Source organism: Chroicocephalus ridibundus, chromosome 8, assembly GCF_963924245.1.
Source record: "Chroicocephalus ridibundus chromosome 8, bChrRid1.1, whole genome shotgun sequence".
NCBI lineage: Eukaryota > Metazoa > Chordata > Aves > Charadriiformes > Laridae > Chroicocephalus > Chroicocephalus ridibundus.
This window is the reverse complement of record NC_086291.1, coordinates 27254741-27280703: the sequence shown is the minus strand read 5'-3', so window position 1 is coordinate 27280703 and position 25963 is coordinate 27254741. Positions and strand designations below refer to the sequence as shown.

The 25963-nt window shown below is 39.6% G+C and overlaps 1 long non-coding RNA gene across 1 annotated transcript in view; it reads right to left on the bottom strand.

Moving 5' to 3' along the window:
* LOC134519414 (uncharacterized) overlaps window positions 1–13941 on the bottom strand; it is a 69817-nt gene extending 55876 nt beyond the window's left edge. Inside the window, exon 1 of the long non-coding RNA XR_010072210.1 lies at window positions 13806–13941. This is a non-coding gene — a long non-coding RNA (uncharacterized LOC134519414). The remainder of the gene's footprint in view (window positions 1–13805) is intronic.
* Between the last annotated feature and the right edge of the window lie 12022 nt (window positions 13942–25963).

Here is a 25963-nt window from a genome sequence, read left to right as displayed (position 1 = left end):
CTTACAGCCCTTTTGGACCAGGTCATACTCTCTCAGGAATAACCTTGATGCTTACTTTGAAAACCTCTCTCTGCTCTATACACATTGAGCCTTCCAGTGTGGTCTCCAGCACCACCATAGGCTGTCTCCCTAATCAGGCCAGAGAACATGCCCTAAAGCACCACTAACAAGTCAGCACACAACAAAACCTTCCCAGAAATGCTGTTCACAGACAGGTTTCCTACAGACCCACTCAAACCACGGCAAGGTAAAACTTAGTTTGCTTGTGCAGCTCTCTTCTGCTCTGAAGGAAGCTCAGAAGGAGCTCTGGAGGACCCATCAAGCCCACAAGTTGAGTGGGTGTCTTGATTGACTCAGAGGTCTACTCACAGGCATTAATTAGAAGACTGAGATGATGAATACCACGTTATCAAATGCAATTCCAGAATACAAACACAGCAACAGTTCCACAAAACAAATTACAGTAGGGCAACTCTAGTTAAACTTTTATTGCTGCTACATCAGCACAGCAATTACTTCCTAGCAACCTGATTAGTGCTAAAATAGGATAAAATTGCTCAGAGGATGATAAGCCTATACTATCTTTGCAATTGCAGTATACTGGATGAAGAGTTCGCTGACATTTAAAACCAGATAGTTTTACATTGCTAAGTATTGAAGAGTGGGTGAAATCCACCTCTAGTATCAGTTCTAAAAAGCAATATAAGTTGCTGTAAAAGTCAGAGCAGTTGCTGAGATGACTACGTTCTGTCTAGCTCTGCTTCTGTAATAAATTTGTTAAGGTATAGTATTACAAAGATCTCAGGGAGCTTTTTTCACCATGATCAGAAATGAGATCAAAAAGTAAAGATGAAATCTAGCAAATTAATTACCTGTTCCAACAGGTGAAAGTTTAATAGAACATGCTAATCATTTTGCCTCTAGCAACTTAGACTGGATTTACCGATTATTTTGCAGTGGTACATGAAGCTAGTAGTCTAAATAATCCAGAAAGATATTTTTCCACAGCTTTTGAAATAATTCTTCTAATTTCTGTATCTGCACTGGGTCTGCCAGCCATGTAGGCTATAAAAGTAGCTTTTCTACCCAGCATCTAATGGTTTAGAAGTGAAGTCAGCTAACTGGAATACATCTACAGCATTTATAGAAAGGTGTTAATCTACTCTGCCTGCACCTCACATCAGCAGAGGAAAGATCAGTTCCAGTGCCAAGAACTATCCGACCCCACTAGCAGAAGTTTATAACCATATCTGAGAAATTGGTTTGATAAAAGCACATCTCATGACTCTGAGTTAGACTTTAGCAATGATGTAATTTGGAAGGATTTTGTACAGAGAGAACTAGACTGTCATATATTTACTTTATGTTAATGCTGGTAGTCCTCACAGAAAGCCCCAGGGCATTCATGCATGCTGCTTTATAAAACTCATAAAGGAGTAACAGAGAGCTGAAAAGCCAGCAGGTAGAAAATTTAATGAGACATAAAATGAGACTTCAAATTTAATGAATTTAATTCATTAAATTAAATGAAAATTTAATGAGAAATGGGAGCATACCAAGTTTCCTGGAGAAATAGTGCCCCACATAAAACAAACAGCTGAAAGAAGTCTGGGAGAAGGCCAGCTGACCCCCAACCTGACCTCTTCCCTTCCACCTTTCTCTTTGACCAGGGTCCACACTGTTAGACAACTTCCTCCCAGCCATAACAAGGACTTGAGAAGAGTTCCCCACAATATATGGGGGCAAGGAGGCACCCCCTCCTTGCCCACCTCACCTTCCCAGCTGCCTCTGTACAACAAGTACAAGGCTCTGAGTGTGGAGGACCAGTCAATGGATGATGGTCCATCTTCACCATAGGTGTTGCCAAGGTGGCCAAGGCGGCCAATACCATCCTGGCTTGTATTAGCAATAGTGTGGCCAGCAGGACTAGGGAAGTGATTGTCCCCCTGTACTCAACACTGGTGAGGCCACACCTCAAGTACTGTGTTCAGTTTTGGGCCCTTCACTACAAGACAGACATTAAGGTGCTGCAGCGCATCTAAAGAAAAGCAATGAAGCTGGTGAAGGGTCTAGAGCACAAGTCTTCTGAGGAACAGTTGAGGGAATGGGGGTTGTTTATCCTGGAGAACAGGAGGCTGAGGAGAGACCTTATCACTCTCTACAACTACCTGAAAGGAGGGTGTAGAGAGGTGGGAATTGGTCTCTTCTCCCAAATAAGAAGCGAGAGGATGAGAGGAAATGGCCTCAAGTTGCACCAGGGTAGGTTTAGAGTGGGTATTAGGAAAAATTTCTTCACTGAAAGGGTTGTCAAGGATTTGAACAGGCTGCCCAAGGGAAGTGGTAGAGTCACCATGCCTGAAGGTATTTAAAAGCCATGTAGATGTGGTGCTTAGGGACATGGTTTAGTGGTGGACTTGGCGGTGCTAGGTTAATGGTTGGACTTGATGATCTTAAGGCCTTTTCCAACCTAAATGATTCTATGATATCCCAGGATTAGGCTGCAGGACAGCTTGATCCAAATCTATTGACACAGGCCTTGCCTCACAAAGTAGACAAATTTTCAGGACTCTGGGAATGGAAAACCACAACAGATTGGGGTACCTTCTTTATCCATTACAACAACCGCAACCTAACCACAGTGTTGTACTTCATGTAGTCTATCAGTTACAGGGAGTACTTTAGATGCTGTTACCATGCTGTTAATGGTAATTAGGTATTCAAAGGGATAGGGTTAAAAATTAGGGGACAATGACTAAACTAATGCCATCTTAAATTGCATCTTCTATTTCAGTAAGAGTGCATAATTCTGTATTTTTATATTAGAAAAGTATTTGCAATATGTACCTCTTAAAAAACCCACAAACCAATCAGTCTTAATCATTTAGGTATACAGAGGCATTTAGAGAAGCAAGCTGCACCAGTCAAACATCTAAATATACATCAGAAAATTAGTGTTTCCAACAGACTTTTCTCATTCCATTTTACTTGATTTTTCTTTATTTAAAAACACAATTAACATGTGACCAACAGTCTTGGGAAGGCAGAATGTTTTGATTAGGACACCCCTCCTGCAAGACCAGAAATAACAAGAGCTAAGAAAGAGAAACAAAACTATAAAAAGACTCTGGCTTCCCATTTAGTCTAACACAAAACTTTCTAAAACCCTCACAAACAATTTAAAGTCTACCACATGTGGAGGAAATCAGAAGCTTTCTTCTCCCTCCCAACTTGTGCACAGACCATTCATGCAAATGCACCAGCGTACATTGGAACAGCAAGATCTAAGACTGATCAAATTTAGCCCAGATGTGTAATATTACTGAAGCAATGAAAAAATTATTTATGACCACTATTGTAAAGGAGGCAATTTGGATCCCATGGGAAATATCAGTATAGAAACTCGACATTCCTTTGGCTCTCAATGAATTAAAATGTATTTGGGGTCAGTTCTCCACTGTTGCTATTTTTCTTTTGTTTGGAGCTCCACTTTTTTTTTTTTCTTGGCCAAATTGCTCTGTTGATAGACGTACAAAGTACACGTGCCTGGACAGGCATAGCAGAGTCTGGTCTTATGTGATAAAGAAAAATACGGTCCTCAAGCATATTCAGCAAAATAAAATTGTTACTGCGTCTTGTCTAAAGAGCTCTGTCAGGAAATAACTGCATTGTTAAATTTGTCATTTAAATGCAGCTGGTTACCATTAACCTTCTTTTTAATGTTAAGTGAAAAGTTTGAAAATCATTTACACCAACAAATTATTAAAGTCTGTGGCAATTAATGAGTGATAAAGCTCACTGAAGCTAAAAGCACAAAGTGTACTCTGCTTTACTGCAGCATGACAAATGAAATGGCAGATGAGATCACACTATCCAATGCAGAATTAATCCCAGACCAGATTCTCTGATAAGTGAAGAAACAAGAAGTACAGTCCCACAAGAGTGGATGTGCCTACACCTACAATATCAATCAAGAAAAGCACAAGAGAAAAAACACAAAACTGCTTTAAACGCAAAACCACAAGGTGACCAACTTTCACATAAGTTTAGTTAGAAACATCCCTTCCAATTGGCATTGCTGTTCAGACAAAACTGCCCAGAGAGAAAGGAAAGCCAGCAACTGGATACAGCCCATGATTTCTGTCATGTAGACATAGATCTTGTGTTTCTTTCCATTTCTAGTTCATGCCTTTAGAAATAACACTGCCAAGCATCAGTTTGAAAGCCCCCAAAGACATCTGAAAGGCCTCACCAGCTTCCAGCAAGAAAGTAATTTCCCAACACTGCTTAAACCAGTCACAACTGTTCCCAGAGAACACATGGCTAATCTCAAACAAAAACCCAACTGGACTCCAAAAATCAGTAAGCTTACCACAGCATTAACAAAAATCCTAGCCTTTTTGGTGTATAAAAAGATGTAGTTAGCTTAGATGAACAGTTTCTTTAACCATCTTATTCTTTGTTAAAGATCACATTTAAAAATATACAGGTCTGACTTCCTTGTTTAATTACAACTCCCTAATTTAGTTCTTAGATATGTAACCAGCATCCTCCATGGGAGAATTTTTACTTCAGTATAATGGTATCTTTACAACCATACTACATCTGCACAACCTGCTGCCATAACTCTTTTTTCCTATTCCTGCTACTAATACAATATCATAAAGCAACAAAACAATTCTATCAAATGACAGGTGATGTCAAAGCACTCCTAGAACTGCAGATGACAGTGTCTAGAATGGGAGATGTATAATAATTACTTTCTGTGGAAAGGAAAAAAGCCAACCAAACAAAAAACAAGCCCACACACTTGAATTTCAAGTTCTTACTGCATCAGCTTCTCCCCCCCACCAGTACATTCTTGAAGATCTGGGGGTAGGTTTTTGTTTTCTGCTTGGGTTTTTCTCCTCCCCACCAACAGAAGCATCTGGCTTCATAAGAAGTCCTGGATAGTCCAGTTAACGCAAGTATACTTTATATTGGTTGGTTGCCATGCATACTCCTCTAGATTCTCAACAAGACTAGTCACATTTTTTGCATTAGTTTTCTTAGGTTATTTTTCCCCCTTAGAGACAAATCTGATATTTTATATAGTGGCCATGCTTAAATTTCAAAACAGACTGCTTATTCCTGCCATCCAGTTTTGAAGAACAATGTGGCTTTATTTAATATTACAAGTATGTAGCACAAAAGAATGTATTTCTGATTAGATAATAGAGTATTAACTGTCAGTCTTCCAAGAGTTAATAAGAGTTGTTAGGCATTGTTATAATGACTCATTTATAATACGCCCAATATATATATACACATATACATTATACTGTGACCGCAAACATTTATGTTAAGCTAAAAAAACATGGGAAATAATCTGCTTTTTATTACAGCTACATAATATTCTGTCCCATGTACAACTCTGTTAGAATTTGAAGGTGAAGGAAGTCAATAAGGAGTTAAGCTTACAAGTAAGAGACAAGGCAGAATCCTTCAACAAGCCTATAGCAGAAGCAGGTCTCATTTGGCACTACTGCTTATTATCCTTCTCACATAAAGAGCAGATAAGCCATACCCAGGCTTTTCTAGCCCTTCTAAGAATTAACTCCTAAAAGCAGAGCTGAAATTCTGATACTATAGAAACAAGTAAGTTCCACGTCTTTGCTGGTGGTTTGTGCACCCATGTACTCTGCTATTCAGCCAGCTGCTTAGCTCAGGAACTCATCTTTTTAGCAACAGCTGTAATTTGAAATGATCCAACGTAAGTCCACCCTGGGAGGACCAAGCCCCCATGCAGAACAGCAAGAAGGAGCTTCTGTTACTGTTATTCACCTTAATCATGTTCTGTGTAAAAACAGATTTTCATCTTCTTATGTACAGAGGCTATCTCAGCAGATGCTAGAAAATCTGAGGCAGAAAACTTTAAATGTTATAGGTGTATTTTATGTCTTCACTTTTAACTGAATTGTGCTGAACTTGAATTGTGCAGGGCTTGGTTAATGAACAAAGCCAAAAAAGTTTGGAGATACTCTTCAAACAATCATCTAAGTCTAATTCTTAGACTTTACTATCTTCCATTCATAGACTCACATTAAAAGACCTAAAATTTGTTAAACCTCAACAATTTCCTTATGGGAATTCTTCCCCATTATTGGTAAGGGACTCCTTAAAAAAAAAAACCTAACTTAAAAGTTGCATTTCTGGCCTCATTCCAAATTAGACTGGAAGACTGCCAAAAGCTACCCTTGTCCTTGATCTTGTTGCAGTTTAGTCCATACAAAGCAGTCTGACCAACCTGTTTATGGTAAAATTCATATTTACCTCCACTTTGTGAAGATTGCAATTTGTTTGTTTAACAAGAGGAAGGTGACATAGCTATAGCTGACATTACTGAAACTGTAATGGGTATTGTTGCAGAACAGACAGTAGCCAATGAAGCATCTCATATTGTTCTAGCACATTAATAAGTATTCATTAATGTGCATCACTCTTCCCTTTTAGTAATTCATTAAAAATCTGCTTGCTATCAGAGGTGCAGCTTATTTCTGCCTTCCAACTGCTGCAAACAATGTGGCTCTGTACAAGGTTTTTTCAAAGACTTCTAAATCCTGGAAATTTGCCAGCTATTACTCACAAATAAATTAATTAGTACAAGATATGCATAAAAGAAGGGAAAAATTTTTTTAGGTTCAAACATGAACTAAAGCATGCTAAATAAGAGCCTGAGTAGTGTTGTGTTTAAGTAGAATACTGATGGGATGTTACACAAATACAAATTGGAATTCTGCCACTCCTTCAAGTATTGATATTTTTCTTTGATTTTCTAAAGAAATTAAGAAATCATACAGAAAATGTCAGTGTCAAAAAGGAATAGCGTCCCAAACTGATGGGCATAATAAGTCAATTTAGGACCCTGTATCTGAAGGGAGGAACCCAGAAGTGAACTTTTCAAAATTCACATGCAAGTTCTCGAGATGTTTAGCACCTTCATTATATGAGCATTATCATTCTCATTAGGACCACTTTCCAGCTGAATATTATGTGGATTATTCTCCAACTATTACTTGCATGACAGTTGTGCCTATTTCCTCCACCATAAAGATATACTGTGTTTCTGACACAGCCCTTTCAGCCCTTCTCATCTGGTCAGTGTTGCTGCAAATGGTAGCACACTTAAGAGGAAAGGTGAATTGCCAATACCACTGAGCACTAAACCACTGACTGGGTGCTTTCCTAAGTGCTCTGATTACCAGCTACAAAACCCAACTTGCTCCATCATCATATGAGAAAGCATATTTAGTACCTGGAGCAAAATGTAAAATCCTGTCCTCTCCCCCATTCCATCCATTGTTGCCCATATAAAGGGGGAGAGAAAAAAAAAAAGGACATTTAAATGGCCTGGCCTGCAAATTAGCCTTCAGATTTTGCTATCTGCTGACTATATACTGTGTATATAAGTTCAGCAACTTTTACAAGTTTGTTCACTGTTCAAAACTTCTATACAAGTATATGATGCCTGTGTATTTTGGAATAATAACTACCCACTGAGCCCTTCATTCAATATCAATAAGTATTAGAGCTCTATAATTTGCTGCCTTGATGAGATGGAATGAAAGTCCAGTTCTACAAACCACAGAGCCAGCAGGTCTCTACTCTTACAGCTTAGGTTCAGTAGGAAACTAGTAAACAAAAAAAAATGATGGAAAATCCAATTAATTATCTTCCAAAAGGTCACTTCTCTTACTCAGTTAGAAGAGACAACACATACGACAGTACACAGCCTCCTTTGCATTAACAAAGCAAACTCTAAAAGTACAGATGCAGCCCTGAGGCTTGGCAAGGAGCCAGGGAGCACATTTCTTTACCAATAGCAGTCTGGGAGGAATTTTCAGAAGTGATCCTTTCCTTCACAAAGGTTACATGTCTTCTGTAAAGCACACAAGCTTAGAACTAGCCAATTGCAAAACAATACCTTCCACCACCATAATTTTCTAGTTATGATTTAAAGAGAGGCATTTAAACATCTCTTTAAAGGCTATCTATAATACAGGGTTTTGTTTTGGCAACAGTTGTTGCCATCAAACAATTTTCATCCAAGAAATTCCTACTCCACAACTTTTTGCATAATCAATCGCTCTCACGTTGTTCCCAGGAAAGAGGGTCAGGATACAAAACTAGCCAATATCAGCTTTGTAAAATTAAAAGCACTTTTTATGAATCTCTCCACCCATTGCTGGAATTTGTATTAGTAAATATGGTGAACTTTTTTATGTTTAAAATATATAGCTTTTCTTCTAATGTACTATACAGCCACAATCATGTAAATCTCCTCATCTTACATTTCTGTCATCCTCACCTCCATATGTGTGCACAAACACTGCAGTTTTAGAGGAAGAAGATTAAACTTTGAAGCACTGTCATCAAAGCTCCCTTTCCTCATGCAGATGTCTGAAGAGAGCAATTTTTCCACACAGAGCTGCACAGGGGTGCTTGACAGCACCTCCTGAGAAATGCTCTGATACCACAGGTTTGGGAAATGTCACATTTGACCAAAGATTTACCAGGAAATAAAAGCAGCAAAAAGTGTGCTACCTCTGGTGTCAACTGGAATAAGTTTTAATGAATAAGAGGAGTAGGTCTGCTGAGTAAGAATATGTCAGTGTTAGCTTGTAACTTCTCAGGATAAATTGGTTTATACAGCGTGCCAGGAACATTACCAAATAACTTTAGTATATTGGGTGACTCAGTGTGCCGGTGACATGGAGTAACAGTTGAAAGGAACAAAAATAAGAAAGCCAGAGAGTTCCATGTGCTAATGCTGCTGAAAAACCCAGCAGCTTAACACTTGGCAAATTAACAAAGCACTAAATGTTAATATATCCTCACAATAAATTACAATTGCATAGTGCTCGTTCAGCAATCTAAGAAAAAATGTGACTATTACAAAGCACATGTTTCAGTTCATTTGTTAAAATAAACTTGCTCCAAAGCTGTGGTCTCTCAGGAAATAAGCCAAGACCCAGACCTAGCCCAACACAGATCCAGTAGTGTTCGCAACAGGCAAATAAGCTAGCATTTACAAGCAGAGTTTATCTGTAGTCTCTGAAATCAGCTTTTCCAAAATCATATAAAATACACATTGCTCAGGACCCTGGCAGTGGATGAAGCTCTTACTGTGCTTAGTTTCAGCTGCATGATTTCAAGGGCTTGCCAACAGGTTGGTGGAATCACGACGTCAGCGTCAAAGATTTCTTCTGTAGAGCACAAACTTTCTTGGTGATCTCACAAGGTACAATTATAAATATGCAGAAGGTTCGTTAGGAAGTGTAAGTGAAGGCTTAACCACTGTTAATTGAGGCTAAATGCAGGTGAGGAATTACACCCATCAGTTTTAGGTGCCTATTTGTGTTTTCAGGAGGCATACCGCATGAGATAACTAGCTAGCAGCCATTGCTGTACCTCATTCAAAGCCAGAAGTAGATGTCCTCAGTCCCTACAAATAGACAGCTTTAGATTACCCCACAGTGAGTCTCCACATCCTTCCAAAACCTTGTTGAAATTATTTGATCAGCACCCTCAGCTGGTTATACAAAGTTGAGCAGAAGAGAGTTATACGGCCAGCCAGAAGTCTGCTGTTTTAGATGGACCTCTGAAAACAAATGGAAGACATTGGGTTTTCGAGCCAGGTCTTCCATACACCACCTGAGTGTCCAGGTAATATGTTTTAAAGGTGTTTTTTCTCTCAGCTTTGGGAAATAATTTCACAACAGAGCTGAGAAATGTTTGCCAGCAGCAACTCAGATACCACTGATTTTTATCAAAACTGAAAAGACTAGTGGAATTGTCATTTTCCTCTTCCACAGAAAGCTACTGACAAGTTCTGATAAGGAAAAAACATTAATATACAACGTGCTTGTAGCCAGGGCAACTGAAGTGTTCAGCTGAGCAAAAACCTTTAATTTCTGAAAAGAATGCAAGCATACGACCATAACATCCATATGAATTTTGCCTTTAGTTTGTGGATATGTTTATGCAAGAGAATTGGAATAAGACAGGAAACCAAACTTATTATGCTTGGTTTTATAAGCTTATTAGCTGGGTTAGAGACCAAGAAGGGAAGGAAAGACAAGAAGGCTGAAGTTCATCAGCTACATCTCTAACTGCCACATATCTCCAAGTGATATTTGCTGTAAGTAAAATGTTCCATTACTTATCATATGGATCTGATGAATGGCTATATGTTAAGATTCAACACCCTTATGTCATGAAGTCTTACCATGAAAATAAAGGTAAAGTGATGCCATAAGTGGGGGGAAAAAGAGCACCATTACTACATAGATTTATCATGCTCATTTAGAAAGTGGTCCAACAGTATATATCAGATTAGAGGTGTAATTGCAAAAACTCCATCCTCAGGCTTAAGTGCTCAAGTTTAAAGAAATAGACAGGCACGCTGAAGTACAAGAATCCTCTGCCAGACACTTAGATGAGATGTAAAGATTGCCCTAGTTATTTCCTCATCATGCACAGCACACCACTGTGCTGTTCTTTCTCTTCCATCAGATACGAGCCAAAACCCTACCCAAAAGCAACTGACAGCAACGAATTTACATCAAGAACAAAGTTAGCATTTCCAGGCAATCCTACATGGACTAGAATACTTGGAACAGAAAACCCAACAACAAAAGTAAAATGGGCAACATGTACTTGCCACTATAATTGGAACCAGAGAGATTAAAACGACTATCTACTGTGCAAATAAAGGATCAAAGCAAACAGTATTTCTTCTGGTACCCAGAAGCCAGAGGTGATTTTTTTCCCTTTTTGTTTGTTTAAATAAAGTGTTCTATTTAGTCATTCTTCCATCTTTCAATAGAACCATGAATGTCCCCAGTCAATGAAGCATACTTCCTTCTGGTATGCTTGGAAAGAGCATAACACATTTAGAGAACTACCTCTATTACAAACGTTTATTCGGTGATGTCTTCAGAAGACCATCCATGTGTTCTCTTAGGTTTTCTGCGGGGCTTTTTTTTTTTTTGCCTCCCCTGAAGCCTGGGCTACAGGAGAATGAGGCATTTGCTACCTTTGCTCAAGTGGATAACCTTTTACCAAGGAAAGGAACTGGAAGGCAGGCAAGCAAGAGGGAAGCTTCTGCAACAAAATGTAAAGCAACACAGGATTAATGATGTAAAATTACACCCCACTCTCCACCGATATTGCTACCTCAGGAAAAACTCTGCTATGGAAACTTATCCACTTTCCCCAGTGCAACAGGCCCAACCACCACAGCTGCTTCCACTCAGCTTCTGGGCCTGAGCAGCAAAAGGCCACCCTGCTGACAGACAGCCCACCTTATCTTGTCCTGCCTAGGAATACCCTCAGGATAAGTGGTGGGAAATGCAGGTCCTTTCCTACTACACCCAAGCTACAACTCGTGTCCTATTAGTACACCAAACCTATAGTAAAACTGAAATAAGGCAAGGGTTTTTTTGGGGTAAGTTTATTTTTGGTTACACTTTAAACTGCATGTTTTCTTTCTAGCTTCTGGAAAGAAAGTCTGAAAAAATATTTTTTAAGATCTTTTAGAAAAGGAAGATTCGTTTGAGAAGGTGAACAATCCCACCTCTCAAAAAGAGAGAAATTCAGAAAGACATATTTTAGAGGTGGACAGGTTTTAGCCACCTTGACCCAGGACACGGTACTAATGGTCACTAGTGATCTAAATCCTTTTGGACTCCTTGTAGATTAAGTGTATTTTGGTTTTATGTTGTAAACAAAAAAATTAAAGGCAATTCATGGGACGAGCTTTGCACAAATTCACACATACAAGACAGGATGGGAATATCAAGCCTGATCTCCAACATAACATTAAAGCCAACAATGAGCTCCACATTAGCCTTGTCCTAATCAGCAAAGCTGCACTGACTTCAGGCGACATAGAGATCTGGCCAGATTTAAAACACACAAAACACCCCACACAATATACAAACACATAACTTTCTGCAGCTTACTAACGTAGCTTTTCTGTTGTTCTATGCCAGAACTACAAAATATTTTAGAACAGACTGTTCAAATTTGCTTGAAGATTTATAACTGGAACATTAATTCTCTGTAACACTTACTTTTTTGCCCTGTTTTTCTTTGCAGATACTATCTCCTGTGATATGGTAGCAATCTATCAAAAACTGTAATTATGCAAAACCTTAACTAATAAAGCAAGTGTCAAATTATTTCAACAAAGGTTAGCAAGAAGGGGCAATTCATTAAGCCCGGGTAGGTTTATGTGACGTAAAATGAATGCATGATGTTCTTTTGTACACGTTTACAATATCAAAAACATTTATTCTACACCCACTTTCTAGAACTGTTTTCAAGACAATATTTCAGATGGAAGTAAGGGAACATGCTTTGACATATGTTTTCTTCAAGAAGAAACATGCAGTGATGATCCCAACGTTTTCTTTGGTGATTTTTCATTACTAAAAGCCCATGTTATATTCCAGTGACTCTTTTTAACCCATTTATTTGGAAAAAAGATTTTTAAACTCATTCATAGCCTAATTTTATGCAAGAAAACTGGTGATGTAACCTGCTTTCTTTTTGGCCACAAAATGCAAACATTAAATGAGAAGGAAAGAAAGAAACCCTACTGGTTTGTAAAGAACATATAACATCACTTGTACAAATTTGCAGGTAGTGCAATTTTCATACAAACTTGACTTATTTCAGTGGAAAAAACAACTTAATTGTTGTGATACTCAAATTTGAAGATAATCAAGTCCAGATAGCAGAGTTAAAAATATAAGTAACAGATATATTAATGGTATTCTTCAAAGGCAGATGCTTGCATAGCTATATTACGCACAGCGGTTGCAGACATCACAGATCACACAACAAAACAGTGTTCCCATTTCTTTTTGATGTAGTTAATGTTGTCAGTAGCAAAACCAACCCTAATTCATTCTAAAACAAGTTTTGCATTTTATATGTTGGACGTCACTTCATATAGACTACGATTCGAACAAAATGCTATAGCTCTCAAATGAGATACTTTCAGGCTGTGCATTGGATTTCAAAAGCAAATTAAACTAAAAAAGTGAAGCACCATTTTTTTGCCTTTTTTTTTTCCTATTATTATTTCTTAGAGGGTCACGTACCTACCCAAGGAAACGGTTGCAATGACATAAGGTAATTCCGAGATAACCAGCCAGTGCAGCTCACTAAGAGCCAAAGAGCAAATGAAATGCTTATGGGAGGTAACAGAGCAACTCTGGGCTCAGATCTAGTAGCATTGCTCTCTGTTAAATATCCCGGGGTGCAGGGCACACAGACAGCAGAAGGCAACAAATATAGAACTTAGCTAAAAAAAATCTTTCCCCAGAAAAAGCACAAAGATGAGTTTAAAATAGATAAAAAGAACAGAAGAATACATACACTCATCTCTGTATAGTGCTGGGAAATAGTGCTATTCAGACTTTAAGCATCAGATCCGTGAGCCCTGATGAGCTTACTTGATTTAATAAGTTACTGAGAGGTGAATACATTCTGTCCTCCTGGTAGCAGTTCAAATCCATACCCCTGCTCCCCAAGCTTATTTCTCAGCAGTCATGGGAATATTACAAACAAATCTTTACCAAAAGATAATAGAAAATACAAAGAGGAAACAGAATTGATAAGATTCTGGTTTTTGTCTTTTGCATGCTCTTGCCAGACATACCTTAGCCTTATGTTGAGCCTAAGGGTTGTCCTTAGGGTACATTGCAACGAAAATCAAGCTTGGCTAACTCGTTACCAAACCAGACACAAGCTCTTACCTGTGCTACAAGATGCTCACAAGTTGTGCAGCAAAAATCCTGAAGTAAGACTCCTGGCCTTGTGGGCAGGTCTAGCGCACCACTGAGCTCAAGGCAGCTACAGTAGTGCCCCTTCCCAACAGCTCAGCATATAGGCAGACCAAGGTGATTTCTGCCTGCAAACAACAGAACAAACTTCTGAGAAACGCTCTTTGTAGGCACCATAGTACCTAGAACATTATCACAGCATTCATTCAGACTTTACTGCTCTGAACCATGTCACTCTAATAGGCTGAACAGAATTCACAATCTTTGTTTTAAACTACAGCTATCACCAGTGGTAAGGGAGACGACTTTTACCCAGGATGTTTCCTACAGATCAGGTTCTGATCTTTCCTCTCCCTGAAGGGGTTCAAGCCCACATTGCAGGGAACTTCTAAAAAAATGTGAGTGATTATTCAATTGATTAAATATATTTGCTTAAAACTGTGGTACTAGAATCCCACTGCACTCACCTGCAGGTTGTATATCCAGACATCTGTACTGGAAAGCTTGCTATAGGAATGTTCTAAACTCAGTTGCTCAGATGATTTGGTGCGAGTATCCTGTCAGTGAATTTGAATTAGAAGGGTAATTCAGCACAGCTTTCACTTTGTAAACCACTCAGCTACATATTTTACATAAGTACCTTAATCAAAAAAAACCTAGTCACATTAAAATTTACAAAAACCTTCCCATCCTTCTCAAATATATACCCTCACTTCACTCAAAACCTCCTGAAACTCTAGCATCTCTATGTAATAGCAGTTAACTGCTCGATTAGCAGTTACCACATCACCTCTTTACCATTTAGGACAACCTCAAACCAATGGGGATTCAAGATTGTAATCATCAGCAGCTGCTAAATGAGCTGTTAAACCCTATCATCTGCAGTGGGGCAGGAACTGCTACTTGTCCAAATTAGGCTACCCTTACTGAAATTACCTATATGTCTAATTTTAGATGTGAATATTTCCCTCCAAAAGTATGGCACATTTTTCCTGGTATTTCTTCTCTATATTTTTCTCTAAAACGTCATTTTGTCTAGTGTGAAGCACTGCATTTTATTTGCAAGTACATATCCTTGGCATACAAACAAAACATGGTGTCAAACTTGAATTTGCCAGCCCCCTTGAGACAACACCATAATAAGAGAACCAGAGAAACCTGAAACAACCTGAACCAGAGAAACCTGAAACATTAAGGATCTTTAACAAAAATAGAACTTTCTGTCTGCAGTGTTTATCCTCAGAAGGACAGCTATCTCCTATTCTTCTTAAGCAACTGAACAGTTGTCATCTCTATGTCGCTATGGCTATGATTTGTAGTCGCTATTGCACTGATTTGCAATCCCTATCAGCATAAGTAGAAAAGCATTACAGAATCCGTCAATTGATTCAGCACAAATTTCCAGTAAAGATGGACCAGTGGAGAGCCCTGGCCGAATTTCTTCAGATTTCAGAGGAAATACAGAGGAGGAGATTAAAAATGTGATGATCTGAGCCTAACCTTGTTTTCTTAATAGAAGGTGCATCACAGAATGGCTATCACAGTTACTCTCTGGAGAAGCTGTAAAGTAGCAATTGGCTTATACACTGCACTTCAGGAAATCTGTGCCAAACTTCTCTGAAAACCAGGTGCCAAAGTTAGATTCTTGACTGTTTATAAACATAGTTGTATGACCTGCATTTCATTATCTCCTATGAACTTTAGTTTATAAGCCTGAACCACAACTGTGCAAGGTTTTAATTAGATATTCGGTCACTCTGCCCTATCTCAAATTCCAGCCATTTATTTGCATGCTTATACACAAAGCTGGAAGCTTAGATCTGGGACATAAAGCGAAAAATATAAACCTCCACAGCTGGTAACAGATAACTAACCTTACAAGGTAGCATAAGAAATCATTTCACCAAGAGAAGCCTATTGCTGAAAGATTTGAGTTTAGCAGTTAGTTAACCATCGTGCACAATGCTAGTCAGTTAGTACTGACTGGTAATTAAGTAATTTTAAAGAGCTACTCTGATTCCCTCATTAAATGTGACTGCTTCTTGCCAAAGAGTGGTATAGTTTTGTCCAAAAATGGTGTATTAACTTTCAGTAATAGTGGCACATCCTCAACATCAATGTAAGAAAGAGGATGGAACAAAACCTCATCTGCTGCCTATGCAAATATTTTCTTTACAAATCCTATTCTAAAAAAAATACCTTGTTGACTAAATTCTGGCATCGGGCTAGGAAACAGCCTGAACCTACAACAGAACATGAGATAAGACCATTTTTCATCAATTTTGTTGTTCAGTACATTCAGTTTGTACTGCAGCTTTTTCAGACTTACTGCAGTTTCATCTTAGCTCAATATATTGTACGCAGAGGAGCTATGTCACATACAGTGTGAGTTGTCCAAGCTGTACAAGATGGGCAAGCAGAATTTTGTATATCTTTTCCTACTTATCTTTTACACAAATCAATATTACTCCAATCTTCGGTAGTATTTGGTGCAATTCACAAATACTGCACCTATTCCTTAAGTTTCCTTTTCACTACCAAAAGGAAGGAAAAATGTTCCTGTCAAGAGAAAAAAAGAAATTTGCTCTGCAAAAGCACACTAATCCCTACAGCCCTCCTTTTACAATGTACATTTCAGTGCTATGTAGCAAATCCTGGCTGTAAGCACAGGCATTATAAAACTAATCAATTCATTCTCAAAGGAACTGCTTGCCAAATTTAATGGTCCAAAACTTGCCTCCCATTTCCTATTCCCCTCTAAACATACACATACTTGAAAACAAGAAGTCATGACACCCTGCAAGTGATGTGATACCCAGTATCTTTCCTGACCTTCTCAATGTCTCTTTTCCTTCTTCTCACTCCCACAGTTCTCTATTACCATTCCTGTGTTTTGCAGTTATGTTCTCAAATTGAATTATCTCCAATTTTTATCTTTCCCCTATCAGAGGAAGGGACGGCTTGTATCCAGCTATGTATGCTATTCTTTGAGATTTCCTTTCCTATTGCAGGAATGATTCAGTTGATAATGAAATAACTGCTGAGGCTCCACAGCATAAACCAGCAATTTTAGTTTATCTTGACACGATGCGCTGCAAATCTTGATAGGGGCTCAGGTGCTGGCAGCTGAGCTCCCCTCCCTGCAACAGGCAGGCAGCTGCAGGCAGGAACTGCTGCAGCCATCCAGAGAATGAAGTCCCTGTTCTTCAGCTACATTTCATGGACCTTTTTCACGGACTTTTACATGACTGCAGTAGTTCCATGTTTTTGTCACAAGTTTGCTAGTAAGCTAGTAATAATAATAAGTTAACATTCATGCTAGAGGAAGTCACCCAAACCCTGACTGTTTTCCATGAGAGACTTTCAGCCTCATTCTTATGAATGGAAGATTAAATAAATATTTTGGTCAATAACGTAAAATACTATTTTATGCAATGTAAGACTTATTAGATAAGTTTACCTGGAAATATGTCAAATGTTTACACCGTGACTAGTATGGTAAACAAGCCCTCGCATTCTCTGAAAGTTAAGAGTTAAGCACATTTCTTTTCCAGCTACCTGAATAATATAACTGCAATTTGACAACAAGTAGAGGGTTGTAATAAGATAGTCTGTCCAGAATAAAGTTCATTGCAGTCATCGAAAATATCTGTGAACAGGCTGCAATTAGAGGCTCAGTTCCCCTATTGCAATGATCATTCGTCAGGGCTCTATGTTCAATGCTCAAGCATTAAGGTAACATTACCCTAATAAGAGTAATCTCCCTGAAGAGGTTTTAGCGGGAGCTCTGCCATGACAGTGGGGCCTGGCACCCCTCTGACAGTGCGGGAGCCCCTGCCTCCGGGCCGGCCTGGCAATGGGGACTGTACCTGTGATACACCCTGCGCACTCTGATTTTGGCTTCTCATGAAGGAATAAATTGTTCTTCTTCCTGCCCAAAACATGTATTCTTACCCTTCCTTGTGTTGTTCATCTGTAGAGGTTTTTAAGTGGCTGAAGTCGGAATATTTACAGAGATACAAGCTTTTCCTTCCATGGTGATCTCCCCCTGGTGCAGGCTTTCCCCCACAGGCCACCGGCCCCACAGAAGGAGCCATGGGGGCAGCAGGGCTGGGCACCTGCACGGGGGACCAGCTGGGGCAGTGGCAGGGGCCTGCCCTCTTCAGCTGTCCCTTTCCCACGAGGGAGGCGAGCTGGGAAGGCTACAATGGCCACAAAGTTGGCCACGGTGAGGGGTCAGGCCCGAGAGGCCTGTGGGCCTACCTCCATGGCCTCAGAAGTGAGAGGAACATAGGTGACCATGTCCACACACAGCTGGGCAGAGCCCCAGCCAGCCCTGCCCGGCACAGCGGGGACGTGCCCAGGAGGTTTTTCTCACAGAAATGGCAAAGCCCACTCAGTTCCTTGCTGTACTTTTATTTGGCAGTAGGCTTACAAGCAATTCTCACCTTAGACAATGCTTAACTGTGACGGTTTACTCTCATTAAGACGGAAGAAGAATTTCCACCATGTCCACCCTTGACAGCATCCTGTGGTACAGAAGAGCACCTCCTGCTGCAAACCATCGTGACCTTTTATTGTTTGGGCTTCTTTTTAAATTAGTTTCCTTCGTGGCCACTTCTTTGACTCTGGCTTATTGCTATTTTTTTTAATGCAGCCCAATGTTTCCTTCTCCCCTTATCCGCCTGATGCTTCTGAATTTCTGAGCCTGCATACCAAAACCAAAGAATTTTTTTAATTTCAAAACAGCCACTGTCATGCACTTCATGTCCAAGAAGCCTTTCCTGGGCTTTGGGTAGGAAGAAGTCTCTGGCATTCAGACTAGAGTTGTGTGAAGAAAACAAGACAATGCCTCCTAATAATTCTGCATTTGCTTTTCCTGTTTATAGATAAACTATACAGATGTTAAGTGGGATCATCTAATTCTTCTGGTGAACATGATCATTTTGCACAAAAGCATACTAACTTACCATCTTAAATAACTATGCGAAAAATAAACTGAGCTAAACAATGTGTTTAATCTTCAAAATTGTTCCAGTATTAGAGAGCTGTTATTCAAACAATATCCCACTGAAAGATACTTTTATAAAGCCTGTTCCATCTAGTTATGAGAAAAGATGAGATTCAAGACACAGAATGTTTCCTAAAAGTACTACGCAATTATGAGGGAAATGGAAGACAAGCATTTTGGAAATGAGACAACAGATATCCTTTTTTGAGAATGGGGAGCCCAGTTCTCACGACTGGGTCCTGTTAGGAGAAGGTCATTCTAGGCTCCTTCAGCAACTTTAGAACTGGTTTGTAGTAAGTCTAAGTAGCAAAGCTATACAGTAAAATAAACTTGGTTGGTAGCTGTCCTACATGAGAAGAAAATGACACATGACAGAAGTAATGCATTTTTGAATTTTCAGCATCCCCATGGCATCTATTTACAGCAAACCAACCAAAACTCCAATGTTTATACTACCAAAGCCAAGCCAAAATATATAGTCAGTAGAAACAAAATTATATAGTGCTGTTCATATTCTCGTAGGCACGAAAAAATTTCCTTGTGGGAATGTCTGCAAATAGTTGTTGAGATTACTTACCTTCTGAGGCACCTCTTTCCTTTTTAAAGTTAGTAAGCAAAAATCCTAGAAGACTGAGCATATTCTTATGACTTTCACACACGCATACCCCACAAAGCTAGCATTTTTACAAAATACTTCAGAGCACATTTGGTCTCAAGTTGTTCTTTTAACAATCTATTTCTAGTTTAAAAAAAAAAATCCAGATAAGGAGTTGATCTTATTCCTGTTCCAGCAGTTGTGTCATTGCTGGAGAGGGCCTGGAGGGGCAAGAGAACATCCATTGCAAGGTTAGAGACAGAATATTTTTTAGGTTATTCTTAGAACGTATTTGGAGAAAAGGAACGTAGATCAACACTCCTGTTATTATTCCTTGCTTCTTTCCCAGCAAACTTGCAAGAAGAACCGTTGACGAAAAAGGAGCTCTGGCAGCCATCCTTTCTCTGCTTTTTTCAATCTTACCCCTGTTCCTAAGAAGGTTGATTCTTTTGAAATTGCACTGCAAGAGACAGGATCATTTAATACAAGAAACCCTTTAAATATCATACTGGGAAGTTCATTTTCCACTTTTTCAAGATGAGATTGGATTATTTTAACATCTTCCTGTAGTGAAACTGCTTTTAATTTTGGAATGCATGTAACCAAAATAATGCAAACGCGTTCTCCAAAGTACCTTCTAAAAATGTAAGATGTGCTTGCCTCCTGGGGCTTCTACCTTTCCTGTCCCTTCCCAGGGATTAAAGGCATGTGAGAACGTCAAAACTGGAAACTTCACTGCAGAAGTAGATTGCTTATATTTTTAACAAACAACCCCAAACAAACTTGCTGTGCCCCATGATAAGACTGCATACCAGTACTAAAACTAAGCCACTGTCACTGAAACTTGACCACAGCAGGCCTTATTGCAACCACAAACCCTGTGCCATTGAACAAGATGCGATGTTAGGCACTTGTTTTTTGAAACTATCCACGATCTTGTCTGTAGTATTCAGCCCACCAAGACAGCCCATACAATATGTATACAAAAACATTCATCTCCTATTAGACTCTGTTATCCAAGCTTTTGGGCCATGCAAAGTTCACATTTACAGACCCGAGCGCTACCCCCAACTCCATCTATCAACTAAAATGCAGCATAACTCTTCACCAGCACCTGACACTGTTACAGCTTTGCTGGCCAGCGGTGATCCATTTAAAAAGTACTGTCAGCCTTCCTACACTGAGCCCTCTTCTTAACTCTAGCTTAAGGCTGACAGCCTTTCTTTCAACATCTGTATAGGCTGCACTGCACTGGGATTCCTGCCACACTACTTCTCATGTGTTGCTTTATTCTTGAGAGCTAGTTTGTTATCTTTAAAAAGGTCAATAAACAGGACAAATAAATTGGAAAGCCCAGACATATTTTTTATTTGAAGATCAAAACCTGGTCGTCTCACAAGTACTCTGAACTGTGCTGAGTATATTTTGCTAGCACATATAATGTAAAAAAAAAAGAAAAGTATCTTATGTCATGTGTATCCTTGGTGAAATCTGCTGATCAGAAATAGGGAAAGACTGGTGTGTTCTTCTTGTAAAGGAAAGGAATAATAACATAGTTCTCCAATGCCCATCAGTTCAGGGTTAAAAGGAAATGTTTCAAAGGGGAAAAAAAAAACAAACCAGTTTTTTTTACAATGTCTTGCTTCATCTAGATGCTGTGCTGGCCTATTTTTTTTTTCCTGAATAATTACAAAGTCCCAAGGAAAACAAAGAGAAAAGGCTTGATTCCAGATGCATATTAAACATTGTGCCATGGGACCATCTCCAATCTTTCAACCCAACTCTGTTTTTCTCACTGTTAAAACACACACTTCTAAAAACTGGCTTCATTCTTATTTCACCAATTATCGCTAAAAAGGAGAAGTCATTTGATCCACAAAATACCTATTTTTCCTCCTGAACTTCTATCCATCAGGGAATCCTTTTGTAAGTGTCCTGAACTCCAGGCATGGGATTTGCTCCAGAACAAAGGGGTAACCTACGCATTCCTTAGGGTGTAAAGCCACGCAGCCAAGCCAGTGTGACACGCAGAGAAGCACTGACAGGAGCTTTACCCTGAACCCTCTTCCTGTTATTTCTCTCATGTCAGGTATAGTGACTGGGCGAGTGAAAAAAGTGCTAGTTCTGCACCAGAATAGCCAGCTGAATCGCACCCAGAGGTCATATGAGCACTAGACCCAGCACATGGAGAAACAGCAAGACCACTCCTTGCAGAAGCAAATCACCATTTGATCTGTTTAGCTGGAAGGTGAAGCCACATCACTGCACATCCCTTTTAAGGATGCACAAGTGGTAGGGCTGAGGGAGAGCTGGCTTCTGACAGCAGGAACGTCTGGGAGTTACAGAGACTGAAACAGCTCATGTTTAAATTCACTAATGGTTGTTCCATCCCATAACATAAACATTATTCTGTAAACATATTTTTTCTCTTTTGCAAGAATTAATTGTCTAGCAATTGTGCCATTTTTCTTCTTCCTTCCTTCCTTATTAGTACAGTAGTTTTCTTACAGAAAAGACAAAGATGAATACAAACTTCCCACCACCAGGGTAAGTTAGTCCTTATGCTGTGATAAACAAACATCAGTGACTTCTCTGTTTCTCCTTGAGGTAATGTCTTGACTTCCATGAAGTTCACAGCTGACATTTCTTCCTGGAATATGACTTGCTGAGCTCAACATTTTTATTGCCTTGTATGTTGCGAAGTCTTGACATCCGTGACACACAGATATAAATTACCAGGCACAAAATAAATCTCTCTGATGGAGAACCTGTACACCTCAGAGGCCAAAACAAGATGCTACCTTCTATCCAACCTGTGAAATATTTCAAATATATGAAGAAATATCATCTGGAATAGCAGACTTGGACAGCCAATGTAGTCAGCTGATGGGACTAGAAGAACAGATATGGTCACTGGCTGCATGCCCCCAGGGTGAGAGCTCAGTGAGCCGGGTGCCCAGACCAGCCAGAAGGCACCACACATAGAGCAGAGGAAGAGGCAAAGAGCTCACCTCTATACCATCTGCCTGGCAGACTGCTGAAGAGCCTGGCAAAGTGGGACAACAGCCTGGAAGGAGCACAAATGATAGTCTCATCAAGACTAGACATTCTGTCAAAATATTTTCATTTGGAAGAATCAGCATTTTCTACCAGAAAACCAGTCAGCTGGAACATCTCCAAACAGCTCCAGTATTCAGTCTAGTCATTCATGTTTTTTACCCATCTTCCAGCTAATTAGCTACAGCTAAGACAACATGTGGAGATTTGCTACCTCTGCAGGTAGCATCTCTTTGTGAAGTACACACAAACCGACAAAAACAGGATGTCTGTCAACAGCCAGTGTGGACTGTTTGTAATCATTGCTTGTCACTTATTAAACACAGGCTCCTAACCCAGCCATTAGATATGGTTTTGTTTCTTGTAAAAGATTAACTTATTTTTCTCACCTCTTTCATTTTTAACTGATAAACATTTTACAAGTGGCAGAATACTAAATAATTTTGCTTATCTGATTTTATCTATACCTCATCTTCTAAACATACTTTGAGACAGGGTAAAATTAGAAAGAGATGTTCTAAGTCCTTGGCACTTAAAATCTCTACTTTGGCTCAGCTGACAGCACTAACTGGATGTGATTATTTATATAGCTGTGTAAATGTTCATGGTACTATTTAACCAAATAAAGTATAAGGCCTGAGCCTAGGAAAATCTTGTGCACATACAAGGTCCTTACTTGTAGACTTTTCAGGGGTAAATGCTTTAAATCCTAACTGTGTGGTGGTCCGAGCAATAAATAAAACTTAGAAGGATGTATGAAATGCCACAGTGGGTCAGAGCAATGCCTGATCTAGCCCAGTAGTCCATCTCCAGTGGTGGCAGCAGCAGCTAAGTAGGGAGAGCACAAGAAACCAACTGCTTTTTTGCTCCATTCCCCTCACAGTTACTCAGCATTCACTATTGTTACATCAGGAATATTAAAGGATCTTCACCCTTTTCAGCATCTATTTGTGGATCTGTTGTCCGTGTTGTTTAACAACTTTTTGAACCCAATGACTGCCCCATCTCTGCAGCCTCCTCTGCAAGCAAGTTCTAGATATTCACTACCTGCTGGCTGAAGACATACTTGCTTGTATTCCATTTTAACTGGTCTCCTGCTGCTTTTATCAAGTGACCCCCAGTTCTAGTTTCATGCCTTTGATCATTGTAATTTTCCTTCTTTGCACTGTCTCCTTGCTCCAGCTAGCTAAGCCCAAAACAACTGTCCTTTAGCACCCATTTAGAGACCTACTGCCCATGAACATCCCAGCCTGCTCTCGTCAAGAACCAACAGCATATGCCATAAGGCCCCATGCATCAAGAAACAAAATAACATGGAATGCTTAACTCTGCTACATTTTTCAAATGGTTCTGAACATGATATTCCAAAAAGGGTGATGATTAAGCATCAAATGGTAATTGCCTAGCAAAGCTTTTGTCTTACTTCTTGAGTACTTGCAACATTTCTTGAGGGCATCCACATTTAACTACTGACTAAAAACTGGTTAGAAAAAAATGGATAAAGAAAACAGGAGCAAAAGCGGTGTTATGGTATTTCACAAAATATGTGCCTAGAAAACGGAGAATGTCTTGTGAGGTCATGAAAGCTGGTATTGTAGTAACTAAGGAACTAGCAGAGAAGAAGTTCAATTTATCCAGGAGCTGATGAAAAACAACCTGGTAATGACTGAGCAAAGGGTGACTGTGGTGAAGTAAACAACGCAAATGGATGTCTCTATCTAGAAAGGATCTCGCCTCAAAATGGTTTCAGAAAGAGAATCGTTGGAGCTCTCAATCTCTCTCTCTCTCTAAAATTATCCTAAATTCCAAAGAGCACAAAATGCTGTTATCACACTCTGAGAACATTCCAGTCCAAATTGAGCTCTGCTGTAGATGAGGATAATTTCATGTTCATTGGAGTCTGCTTCATGAAAAGTTTTTTAAGAAATGTATCTATTTAAAACCAGCAACTGGATTACGCAGGAAGCCCAACGTATTATGTCGATGGCTGAAAATATTCAAAGGTTACACGTAGCTTAAGGAAAAGAAGTCCTTGAGTGTGTAAACTCTCACTAATTAATGACAAAGAGGCATGAGACAAAACACAGAGAGTAAACGCTACTCCACTAAAAGGAGATAGCCTATTCATGCAAAAGACAATGAAGCTGCATGATTCAGTACCCAGCTGCCTATGATTTAAAAATCTTGTGATACCAACTAAACTGATCAAAAAACCTCATCACATGCTCTTCACAGCAAGTGTTGTCCCTGTGTAGTCTTCCATACAAACTAGCATATAATTTGTAACAGTAGTAATTAAGACTCGATTACTATTTAATCTTATTGATCCAGTCCTTGGACCAGATACACGCAGCTTATCCAGAGCAAAGTAGGTGGTGATAAATCTCAGCTATGATGCAATCAACATAGACACCCACAATTTTTCAGGATACTTCATAATTTCCCATTTTTCCCAGTGCATTTGCTGGCACAAAGGACAACTAGGAGCTGCTTATTGGTGGTTTCCTTACCTAGGAGAACCCACAGAGCTGGAAAATTGCAGTAAATCTACTTCATGTTACAACCTGGTCATGTCAGTAGAGTAGATTAGGGAAAACTTGCCCAGTATCTCGTTTCTTTACCCTTTGGGTAAATATTTATAAATAAACATGCTCTCAAACTTGAGCAACTGTAAATGATAATGACCTGCTGCTCGTAAAAGCTTAAAACATTGGACCAGTATTGCTATTTCACTGAGGATTTGGAAAAAATAAGAGTTACAATCACAGCAGCACTGAATACACAGTTCTCAGAGTAGAAAGAAAATGTTAAAAGTAAAATAATAAAAATTAAAATACACAGAAAAGAAAACCTTCAGCCTTGTCATTCAGAGGGCTACTTCCCAACTGCCAGCATCACTTTAAAGGGTTTGCTGAGCCTGAGGTTTTCACACACGGGAAGAAGGAAGCCACCGGCAGACTTTTCTGCAGAAGAAAAGGGGTTAGGTGCGCAGCCCCGGTGCATACCTGTCTGAAAATGACATGGGGACCAAAGCGGGCTCCCGCCCTTGCAGGGCTGGGGCTACCCAGCTCTCCCCTCCCATCGGCCTGAGGATGCCTCAGCCTGTGCAAGGGTGAGAGCCAGCTGCAACCAGGGAGAGAGATCTGCAGCAAGTGCAGTTGCGGGCCAAGTCACCTGCCGGTGTAAATCAGCGTATCTACGTGGGAGATTGGTCCTGTGCTGTTTCACACAAAATGCAGTCTCGTGTTGAGTGTTGTTACAGGAGCTGATAAACAGTGATCAGCACAGATGCAGAATGGCAAGTGCTTGTTTCTCACCCCTTGATAAAATCTCTTCCCTTTCCGGGCATAAATGTGTTTGAATAAGCATTTGCAATAAGTGAATACGTAGATTTTCAATCATGCCAGGGAAAATGGAGGCTTATAGAGAACAAGGAATGACCCGTCCACTTCTAAAGGCTGCTTTACT